The sequence below is a fragment of the Sycon ciliatum genome, chromosome 3 (assembly GCF_964019385.1).
Source record: "Sycon ciliatum chromosome 3, ocSycCili1.1, whole genome shotgun sequence".
In the NCBI taxonomy this organism is placed as follows: domain Eukaryota; kingdom Metazoa; phylum Porifera; class Calcarea; order Leucosolenida; family Sycettidae; genus Sycon; species Sycon ciliatum.
This window is the reverse complement of record NC_088645.1, coordinates 3,948,588-3,959,942: the sequence shown is the minus strand read 5'-3', so window position 1 is coordinate 3,959,942 and position 11,355 is coordinate 3,948,588. Positions and strand designations below refer to the sequence as shown.

At 51.2% G+C, this 11,355-nt stretch overlaps 2 long non-coding RNA genes across 2 annotated transcripts; both read left to right on the top strand.

Annotated features, from left to right (window-relative positions):
• The first annotated feature begins 1,290 nt into the window (after nucleotides 1-1,290).
• LOC135811233 (uncharacterized) lies at nucleotides 1,291-6,543 on the top strand. Its single transcript, XR_010552570.1, has 2 exons — nucleotides 1,291-1,619; nucleotides 4,765-6,543. It is a non-coding gene; the product is annotated as an uncharacterized LOC135811233 (long non-coding RNA).
• Nucleotides 6,544-7,648: 1,105 nt separating this feature from the next.
• LOC135812427 (uncharacterized) lies at nucleotides 7,649-9,360 on the top strand. Its single transcript, XR_010552796.1, has 2 exons — nucleotides 7,649-8,053; nucleotides 8,733-9,360. It is a non-coding gene; the product is annotated as an uncharacterized LOC135812427 (long non-coding RNA).
• Nucleotides 9,361-11,355: the final 1,995 nt, after the last annotated feature.

The window sequence follows — 11,355 nt, the reverse complement described above, 5'->3', positions numbered from 1 at the left end:
ACAAGTAAAATACGGTACCAATTTGTCAAGGCTATCGGCGTAAATGGAGGGGGGAGGGGAGGGATTCGGCCACCTGTTGGAAAAACCGAGTTTAGCAAACATTCGTGCTTCACCAAAAACAAATTGTTATGGCGATTACTACAAGAACAAGCTGAATACCAATAAACTGTCAACGATGGTTAAGGCGTGCGGTAGGTTGCGTAGATGGAAACACTGCAAAAACAAACTCGAGCTGCAAAAGCAAACTCTCACTGCAAAAGCAAACTCTCACTGCAAAAGCAAACTCTCACTGCAAAAGCAAACTCTCCTCTGCAAAAGCAAACTCTCCTCTGCAAAAGTAAACTCTCCTCTGCAAAAGCAAACTCTCCTCTGCAAAAGCAAACTCTCCTCTGCAAAAGCAAACTCTCCTCTGCAAAAGCAAACTCTCCTCTGCAAAAGCAAACTCTCCTCTGCAAAAGCAAACTCTCCTCTGCAAAAGCAAACTCTCCTCCGCAAAAGCAAACTCTCCTCTGCAAAAGCAAACTCTCCTCTGCAAAAGCAAACTCTCCTCTGCAAAAGCAAACTCTCCTCTGCAAAAGCAAACTCTCCTCTGCAAAAGCAAACTCTCCTCTGCAAAAGCAAACTCTCCTCTGCAAAAGCAAACTCTCCTCTGCAAAAGCAAACTCTCCTCTGCAAAAGCAAACTCTCCTCTGCAAAAGCAAACTCTCCTCTGCAAAAGCAAACTCTCCTCTGCAAAAGCAAACTCTCCTCTGCAAAAGCAAACTCTCCTCTGCAAAAGCAAACTCTCCTCTGCAAAAGCAAACTCTCCTCTGCAAAAGCAAACTCTCCTCTGCAAAAGCAAACTCCCCTCTGCAAAAGCAAACTCTCCTCTGCAAAAGCAAACTCTCCTCTGCAAAAGCAAACTCTCCTCTGCAAAAGCAAACTCTCCTCTGCAAAAGCAAACTCTCCTCTGCAAAAGCAAACTCTCCTCTGCAAAAGCAAACTCTCCTCTGCAAAAGCAAACACACTGTAAAAGCAAACTAGCACTGCAAAAGCAAACTCGCGCTGCAAAAGTAAATCGAGACAGCCTGTCAAAATACAGTTTCTGTGCTCCGTACTGTGTGTCAAGCTCTGCCTTATAAGGGCATTGTGCAGCCTGCTTTCTAACATTGTTTGCCGTGAAGCAGTTTGTTAATGCAGGGGCGTCGGAAGGTATTTTTAGTGTGGTACGGTCAGCCTTCTGAGATACAGTGTACTCCTGGGGAGAGGGGTTGCTGAGCAGAAATATTTGGAAATCGTACGCACTGCCAGGCTCCCGCGCGGGCCCCACGCAAGCATTCGCAACCGCGATGCGCGTACGGCATGCCGTATAAGACACCTATCCGCCTTGGGTGCAAGCTCACCCAAGGCCACCCTCGCAAGGCAGGAACAAGTAAAGACTTTCACCAGTTGTTTGTTGTGCCTGCCCGCCGCAGAAATTGTTTGAAATTGTCTCTTCTCCGCTCTCAGCGATAGTCTTACACCCACAATGGCTTTCTGGAAGGCACAAAGGGAGTCTATCCAGCAAATCGTGGCAGCCAGCGTGGCAGCAGCCCTCAGCGGCAACGCACCGGAGAACGTCACGGAGCACCAAGAAGACGGTGTGCGTGCTGATGAATTCCTGCACCATACGAACATGGGTTACCCCTCCTGCATTTCACACGTCTCAGTGGAGACAGTCGATCGGATCAGACGAATCGAGTATATAGATCTGGCAATACTGCTCCCGCCCAAATCTATTTCTACCAGGGAGCCAGCCCCTAAGAGGCTCCGCATAGACGAAGAAGGGGCACTTTCGGTGACAAGCGCACCGAAAGGAAAAATTGAGAACCTTGCCTCGTGGACCGAGGCATGGTCTATTTTTAGCCTGATCGCCATCCGCGATCAACCTTGCTGCGCCGCTGCACTGATGCAGCATCAAACATACATGGTATAGGCAACCGGGAAGTACCTCTTCTCGGCAGTCGTGGACTATGACACGCGGGCACGCCGGCACCTGTCAAAGGACCCAAGCCGATCCCTGGCGGAGCTCGACACGGAGCTTTTCGCGACGTGTTTCACGGGACAGGCCCTCCCCAATTGCAGCATTTGCAAGAAGGTGGGGCACTTGGCCGGAGCATACACCTCGGCCTTTCGCGGCAAGCAGGCGAAAGAGAGTGCAAGCACTAAATCAACCTGAATCTGCTGCCGCTACAATCACGGAGCCTGCAGCGGCCCATGTCGCTTTCGACACGCCTGCCTTTTCTGCTCAGGCTCGCACGCCATGTCAGCCTGTCCAGCCAAGAAATAAGAGCGAACAGCAATCAGCCCCGGCACCACTTTCTTGCATTCACCCACCCCCTAACACCCCTATGAACATTGCATTACACCCCAACACCCCTATCAATATTGATGCATCACACACTGAATTGCTGGCGCACTCTAATCCTGCATTTGTTCATTCTCTAATTAGCAATTTACGTGCCGGCTGTTGTATCGGGTTCGCCGGACCCCGTGATGTGTCCTTACGCAGCCCGAACTTGTCTTCAGCGGCAGCACACCCCGAGGTCGTCGACCAATACCTGGCCGCGGAATGCAGTAGCGGCCACACAGCTGGCCCCTTCAACACGCCGCCATTCGTCCGTCTGCGCACCTCTGGCGTAGGTGTGGTCCCCAAGAAGTCGGGCGGCCACCGGCTCATCATGCACCTGTCCGCCACCGATGGGAACAGCGTCAATTCCTTCATTGACAAGGAGGCCCACCGTTTCTCTCTAATTACGATTGACACGATAGCAGACCACGTGCGCAGGACGGGCCCCGGAGCCCTCCTGTCAAAGGTGGACCTGAAGCACGCTTTCCGACTCTGCCCCGTGCACCCCGACGACTGGCCGCTCCTCGGCATGTTGTGGAAAGGCAACTACTATTTCGACACTGTCCTGCCATTTGGCCTACGCTCCGCTCCCAGTGTGTTAAACTGCCTGGCTACCGCCCTAGAATGGATCCTCCGTAAGAACTATAGTATCCCTGCACTGGAGCACTATTTGGATGACTTTGTCTTAGTGTCTCCAGCAGCCGACTCTGTCATGTCCTCGGCGGCCGCGTCCCACAAAGCCACTATTCTGCAGGTCTTCACAAAACTGGGCGTCCCAACAGCAGACGGCCCGGACAAAGTTGTTGGCCCCGCCACCTGCCTCACAGTGCTTGGCATCGACATTGATTCAGCGGCAGGGGAGCTGCAGCTCCCAGCCGAGAAGCTCCGTATATTGCGGCAACTCCTCGCAGCCTGGGCCATCCGGTCATCAGCGTACAAACACGAACTCCAGTCCCTCGTTGGCCACCTGGCGTTCGCCGCCAAGGTCGTCCCAGCCGGTCGTACGTTCACTCGCCGCCTCATCGACCTGTGTTCCTCGGTCACCAGCCCTGGCGCGGCCATCTGGCTCACCAACGAGGCTCTCGCCGACATCAAAATAATGGTGGCAGGATTTCCTCCCACTACGGAACGGAAAGGCCTTACTACGCGACCCCGTTTGGTTAAAGTCTTTACCAGGGTCGTTGGTCCGCGGGCACATGGTCAGCGGCGGAGCAGGCCCCACCTTACACGTCCATAATGTGGAGAGAGATGTGGCCCATCGCCATTGCCTGCCAACTTTGGGGCCTCCACTGGGCACAGAAGAAGATTCTCCTGCACTGCGATAATTCAGCAGTGTGCACTGCCTGGGAGTCCGGCACATGCCGACACGCCGGGGTCATGGCACTGATATGCAGCACCATGCAGCTCGCCGCTCGCCACAACTTCTGCCTGGTCGTCCGTCACATCGCCGGCGTCGACAAAAGCATCGCAGACGCACTCTCCCGGGCCCAGTTCAAGCGCTTCCGCCGTCTGGTACCCGACGCAGAGACTGCCCCATCATCACTCGCAAGTGCGCAATCCGACAACAAATAGTCGCATCCGTCTGCAGTTGGCCAGGCGCTCCCGCCGCCAATTCAAGCTCCCGGCTATCCCAGCCACCACTACGTAGGCTCGCCGTACGTCCGTAGTCCCCCCAGCCCAGCATCTCTGCTCTTTTCTTGTTGTTTTGTTTCCCCTACTCTACTTACCCACCTACAATTTCCGCTGTCAATGATTATCCATGCCCTCGCCGGGGCGAACCCTTCATGGTCTATCTTACCACTCTGTGTGCTTAATGGGCTTATCCGGCCCCTTAGAACCCCGTTTTATTTTTTGGGAGGAATGGGGACCGACACCCCGCATGCCCCGAACCGGCGACCGCTGTACTCGGGGGCGCTCCATATGTACGCGACACGCGTAGCCCGCATGGCGCAAACAAAATAATGGCCAGGCACCGTGTTGCCATGCTACCGAGGCAAATTGTAGAGGGTGTTAAGCCTACCTAGCAGGTTGTATGTTTGCCCGTATACACTAGGGGCACGGCTCCGCGAGCCTGACCTGCTCGCTGTATTGTGCTCTGCGTGTATATCCAGGCTCGCAAGCCGCGCGCATAACACCCCGCCGGATGTCCACCTCCCGCCGGAGGATCGCCTACAGACACCACCGCTGCAAGCAACGGCTCCGCGAGCCAACGCTTCGCCGCCCGCTATCTATTGTTCTGTGTGTCTATCCAGGGGTGCTAGCCCCGCTCGCATTACATCCCGCCGAACATATAACTCCCGCCGGAGAATTGCTTACAGACACTGCCGCTGCAAGCTACGGCTCCACCGAACCAAGGCTTCGCCGCCTGCTGTCTGTTGTTCTGTGTGTCTGTCCAGGGTCGCCAGCCCCGCTTGCATAACATCCCGCCGGAAGTCGACCTCCCGCCGGAGGATCGCTTTCCGCCGCAAGCCACGGCTACGCAAGCTAACGCTTACGTGCCACCCCCATGCGTCCACCCGCAAGGCTAAGTACCTATGGATTAGGCCAATAGCAGAGGCTCCCACCCCACGGGTCTGGGGGAGGGGGGCTCTCGGGTCGTATTTGCATTAGCCCCACAGGATGAGGGCAAACCTCGGCCAAACCAGTACAGGAACGCCCCGGCGAGGTCAGGGGGGAGATCTCCCACTAGCATAACCCACGGGTCCCCTGCTTACAATCCGCAGCCACGCCGCCGGGCCAGTGTGTTCCGGGAAGCGGGCCGCTGTTCAGCGACCCCGCGCAGCACGCATACACCGCAGCTTGGCCGCCGTACCATCCTGCCTATTTAGAAAACATGCGTGTGTGCGGGTGTATGCGTGTGTGCGTTTGTATTGCATGCGCTTGTGCCTGTGTCCTCCTAGGCTCGCTAGCCGCCGCTCTCTCTCAGCGCGAGCAGAGCACCTGATTGCCAACTTGGTAGCCACTGGCACACAGCGCATGTACGCCCCAGGCTGGCGTCATTCCTGGAGTTCATTGGTCGCATGCGCCGCGACGCACATCACCCAGATCAGAGCGACGTCCTGCTGTTCGCTGCTGCAATGTCTCACTCAGTCAGCGCCAGCACTCTGAGAGTCTACCTGGCCGCGATCAAACACCACCTCCTCCGCATCGAAGGCCCGGTCGGGGTTACATCCTCAAGCCGCATCACAGCCCTGCTCAAGGGCTTAGAGAGGGAGAGAGCGTCGCTTCCCAGGCGTCTGTCAACATGCCCTCAGCGCCAAGCGTTCACCGTCCACCAGCTGAAGGCTCTCCGCCAGTTCTTGGATCGGTCCCTGTACTCCCCGGCAGACAGACTACTGCTATGGGCTGCTCTTACGACAGCCTTCCACGGCCTGCTTGCGTGCGAGTGAGTACACGTCGCTGTCACCACACGGTCCCGGCGGCCTCAAGACACTGAGGCGCGAGCACCTCCGGTTAGCCCAGCAGGAGGCCTCTCTGCAGCTCTAGAGGACGAAGACGTCTCAATTAACAACAGGTGGGGAGGTAGCGCTGCATCGCTACGCTGACTCCGCACTATGTCCCGTCCGAGCCCTGCAGGCTTACGTTCGGTCCAGCAAATTGAGCAATGACAAGCAACCCCTATTCAAGTTTCAGGATGGTCGCTATCTCACGCCGAACGGCATCAATGCTGTCCTACACAAAGTGCTAGGTCCAAGCATCAGAAGCTATTCCTTACGCGCCGGGGGAGCCACACACATGGCGGATCGAGGCGCACCAGAGTATGCCCTGATGGCTGCAGGCCGCTGGTCCAGCAGGGCACATCGCACGTACATTCTCAGGCCCGCAGGCATGCCACAGCACTACTAGAGCCTGCGTGTCGCAAGCCATTCGGTACCTTTATTGGAGGCACGGGTGCTGCCGGTGGGCGCTGCATAGTGCACGTACATCGGCACCATTGAACTATTCATGAGTACTAAGATTTAGTGTTCCGCTGCCATAGCAACCTAGTAGTACACGTAGCCGTTGCGACGGCGCAGGACCCCGCGGGTCACTTCTGCTGTCCTTGCCTCTCTGATGTGTGATATGTGTACATCATTTATAATCATAACCTCATACTGAGTACATGTACGTCATACTTGATTACCGATCACAGGCTCATGATTATTCACACTGGAATAAACGCTTGCGACACCCCACATGCTCGTCTGTTACGGGGTATTCACACGACAGGCAAATCCACGTGCACCGGAAAGTTGCTATGGTATTTTATGGGGTATTCACACGACAGGCAAATCCACGTGCACAGGAAAGTTGAAGGGAGTGACATACGAAAAGTGACTGTGTGGATTCACACAGCTGCACTTGACGACAGGCACGTTTGCATTTTTGAATGCTTCACCGACCAGTAGCCATGGGTATTTCAAATTTTCAAAACACACATACGATAATTATCATGCTCTAAGGAGCCGCGTAAAAAATCAAGTCTTGTTTCGCGCGCTTTGGTGTAAATGTACTCGTGCACGCCACGATTATCGTGAAAGTGGGCCCCCAGCTCGCTTTCACGTTTCAGCCACTTTCAGACACTTTTCTCGTTCACAGGTAAAATACCATAGCAACTTTCCGGTGCACGTGGATTTGCCTGTCGTGTGAATACCCCATTACCTGTGAACGAGAAAAGTGCCTGAAAGTGGCTGAAAAGTGAAAGCGAGCTGGGGGCCCGGCGCGCCCACTTTCACGATAATCGTGGCGTGCACGAGTACATTTACACCAAAAAGCGCGAAACAAGACTTGATTTTTTACGCGGCTCTTATAATCGTGATAATAGAGCATGATAATTATCGTATGTGTGTTTTGAAATTTGAAATACCCATGGCTACTGGTCGGTGAAGCATTCAAAAATGCAAACGTTCCTAGCGCCTGTCGTCTCATGCAGCCAGCTGTATGAATCCACACAGTCACTTTTCTCGTATGTCACTCCCTGTAAAACGTGCAAGTGCCTGTCGTGTGAATACCCCATACAGTTCTAGTCCATGTCAGGTCACAGCCTCACAGACACAGCGTCCCAGGGACTTCCCCTATCTAGCCCTGCTACATTAAAGGGGCACTCCGGCTTCATTTTCGACGCCGAGTTTTCGATGCCAAGACGAAGGTAGGTGAAAGAGAAGACCCCTCGAACAAGAACGAGTCTCCAGAAGCGATCGAGTCGAGCAGGAAGACGACTTTTGAATTTCGGCCGAGCGAGCGCTGATGACGTAATGAGGGATTAGCTTGCCAGTGGAAATGCATCTGCGCACATACATTTCACACACTTTTTTGCCAAATTTCAATCGAAGAAGAGGTTGTTTGCTATGTTCTCCCAACGCCGTGAGCGATCCCATCTTCTATACCCTTCCAGGTACCCTGAAGGTCCTCGAGAGGAGAATTTATCTCCATCAAAGCGTTGTTGATCCGCTAAATTCGTCTCGAGACATATTCACCCAGTGCAGTGCTGATAAATGTAGAATGTTGAATCTGTGATAATTGTCGACGATGGAGAGAGAGGCTGATAGTCGCTGTCGCAGGGAGAGTGAAGCTGCTGGAAGTAACAACGGGGAGCCCGTTTGTATCACCTGAACAACCAGACTTCAAAGCAGCTTGACCAAATCGGAGGGTGCCTCGTTGCTTATCGTGAATATTACACCGACATGAATTACTACAAGTATACTGGTGAGTTTTTATCTTGTTCTGTTCGTATGCTAGTACCCTGGCCTGGAGTTCTCGTTAGCAAATTCCTATTCCCTGGCGTTTTCTAAACATTCCGTGTAGGACTGAATACGTGATCAAGTATTCCGATTTGGGTAGATGTGGAATTTGGACATGTATTTTATTAAAAAAATTCTTTTCCAAATAGAGCGTTTGTAGAGAAATGGTTGCCCAAATACAACAAAATTTATTCTGCAGTTCTACAACTTGTACTGAAATCCAGTCAAAGTAAAGAATGATTCTTCATGACAGTTGGGGTCAATGAAATCTGATCTAGGCATAACGAATGGTGACACCTGCCACCCCGGGAACGAATGCCCATTTGGTGGGGGATACCAAAGTACTCGAAAGTAGTGTGTGTTTCAATGTGGCATGGACGTTTTATATGGTCTCTGGTCAATGCAACATACGATAGCCATCATGAATTGCAGGCCTCGAACGCAACTCCGACCAGAATTGGCAGTTCCCTAAGTTAGATGCTTTATAATTCCATGGCCCCAGCTGTAGTTATAGAGGGTTTTTTGCACATTATTCTTATAGTCGATAGGTTTATACTGATGGCCACAAACAACGGCAGTTTAAACTTCACTGATGTGTTCATGAGCTGAGAGATTTCTCTCCACTATTTCTGTTGTGCACACAGGTCTGTCCAATATGCATTGACCGTATTGGGTATGGTACCTGCTCTGAGAAGGGAATCGCTGGAGCCACAGTCCAATTATACAGGCTTTCAAGAAACAGAGAGGAGCCATCTTTGCAAGCTGGTACCTGATGTGTACCGACAGAATTCTCACGAGATACCTTACAGACTACGCCTGGTGTATACTTCATAGTACTCCTTTGACTACTGTCTAGAATCAAGTCGACTGAAACAAGTTCAAACAACTCTGGCTTCAAACGAGCCGTCGATTAGACAAACAAAACATTCTCTCATATACTAGAGCACTCTGACAACTCACGACCTATTCCTAACGATTGCCACCGCTTATAAATATGTAGAGTACTGATTGGAATGTGCTCACAATCTCAACAATTCAGTGCTATAATTATTTGAACTATGTGTTCCTTCCATAAATGTTGTATCCACATATAATCCACAGTGCTGCAAAGTTTCAGAGTTCTCAGGGTATCAAACAAACTTATTTCAAATACAGTGAAATTGTTCGTGGACATTATAGCGTAACTTGTAGTTCCCTGGTCCTTTTCTTTGCTATAAATTAATCCTTTGCTCTCTAGCCACCGGCGAGTCCAACAGTGAAATTTTTAGTTCATATTTATGTGGGGGGGGGGGGGGGTTGAACATATTTCTATATAAGGGACCTGCAACTGTAATACCACAGTACAGTAGATAGCAAATATGTAGAAAACAGAAATGCATGTTCCCATCATTGTACATGGACGGGCGCAGCAGGCCGAAGCTATCAGCCAGAACAGGATTTACAATCGCCTAGCGATACTTGAGCTATTCCAGTATTCTCCGTGAGCTGTCCCATTCCACAATGGTTCATGCCACCATTATTTCTGGTAGTATCCATGTGCATAATTCCACGGCCATCTCGGATTCTTCAGCAATTTGTGCCACGGCAAAAGACAACGCTTGACTCGGTCACTGGGTCTGTCAAACTTCGCATCACAAATGAACTTCAATTTCTCATCTGGTTCAAGTATATGTACTGCCATGACTTGACCATGCTTCATCCACAGCTGGGCGAAGATTGTGGCGTTGAATTCCATAGCGCACCCTCTTACTGCCATGCAGGAGTATGTTGAGAGAAGGGAACATATTTTTAATAAAAAAACAACAGCCCTGAAGAGGATAGCATTAGCAATAGCCTTGGGTGAATTTCCTGCAGGTACACGTTGTTGGTAGGTCTACTGGTCCGTCTCCATATCGTCAAGTTCAGAAATCACCTGTACTACACATCTTGTAGAAGGGATCCTGATCGAATAATTTTCTGATCGTAAAATTCACTAAACTGAGGGCGAGACAAATAGTCAGATTCCGTCTAGCTGCTTTGATCAAGTGATGCTAACAAGCTCCCCGTTGTTACTTCCAGCAGCTTCACTTTCCCTGCGATAGCGGCTATCAACCTTTCTGTCCATCGTCGACAATTATCACAGATTCAACATTCTACATTTGTCAGCACTGCACTGGGTGAATATGTCTCGAGACGAATTTAGCGGATCAACAACGCTTTGCTGGAGATAAATTCTCCTCTGGAGGACCTTCAGGGTACCTGGAAGGGTATAGAAGACGGGATCGCTCACGACGTTGAGAGAACATAGAAAACAACCTCCTCTTCGATTGAAAATTTGCCAAAAAGTATGTGAAATGTATGTGCGCAGATGCATTTCCACTGGCAAGCTAATCCCTCATTACGTCATCAGCGCTCGCTCGGCCGAAATTCAAAAGTCGTCTTCCTGCTCGACTCGTTCGCTTCTGGAGACTCGTTCTTGTTTGAGGGGTCTTCTCTTTCACCAACCTTCGTCTTGGCATCGAAAACTCGGCGTCGAAAATGAAGCCGGAGTGCCCCTTTAAATTTGTGTGTGTCTAGCTCCTCCACTGCACACGTACAATGTCTACGATAGTCATGCAGTCTGTCATCACGTGACATCACTACAATCATGCAGCACCTGCTTGATCCATTGATTTACGGGTGTGATTCACCGCTAGCGCTGCAATCTGGAGACAGAGCCTCAGAGTCAGAGGGATTATTTTTTGACACCAAGAGTCAATGAATGTCACATGACAAATCCGAAGTGGCATGTGTGCACAGCCACACGGCTGTTACGACACTCGACAGTACAAAAGACTTGGTTGTTGTACAGGAGATAGCTAGCCAGTGCTCGCTGGGTCGCTGCTGTTACGATCACGTGAGTCAAGCAGTTCGCGTACTGCACAAGTATGTTTAGTTAGTTCACCTGTCTGGCGCCACGGACCTTGCCGTGCTGGGCAATGATTTTTTTTATCACAGGGGGGGGGGGGGAGGGTCGGATACACAGCCTCCTTTACTAGTAAAATAAGGACAACGAATGTAGCGGAGGATACACACAGTGTGCTGACAGTGATCCACACGGCGAAGTCAGAGTGTAATACTAATACTGTAATAGAGGACAAGAGAGGCAATCAATCACGGCTTGTTTGCTCATACATGTACAGGTGCATGTAGTTAAAGTTTATTCATTGCTTTCACTATCATCAGACAACGCTGCCTGTTGATAGTGAAAGCAAATGAATAGGCGACGAGGAGACAGTAACTTTATTA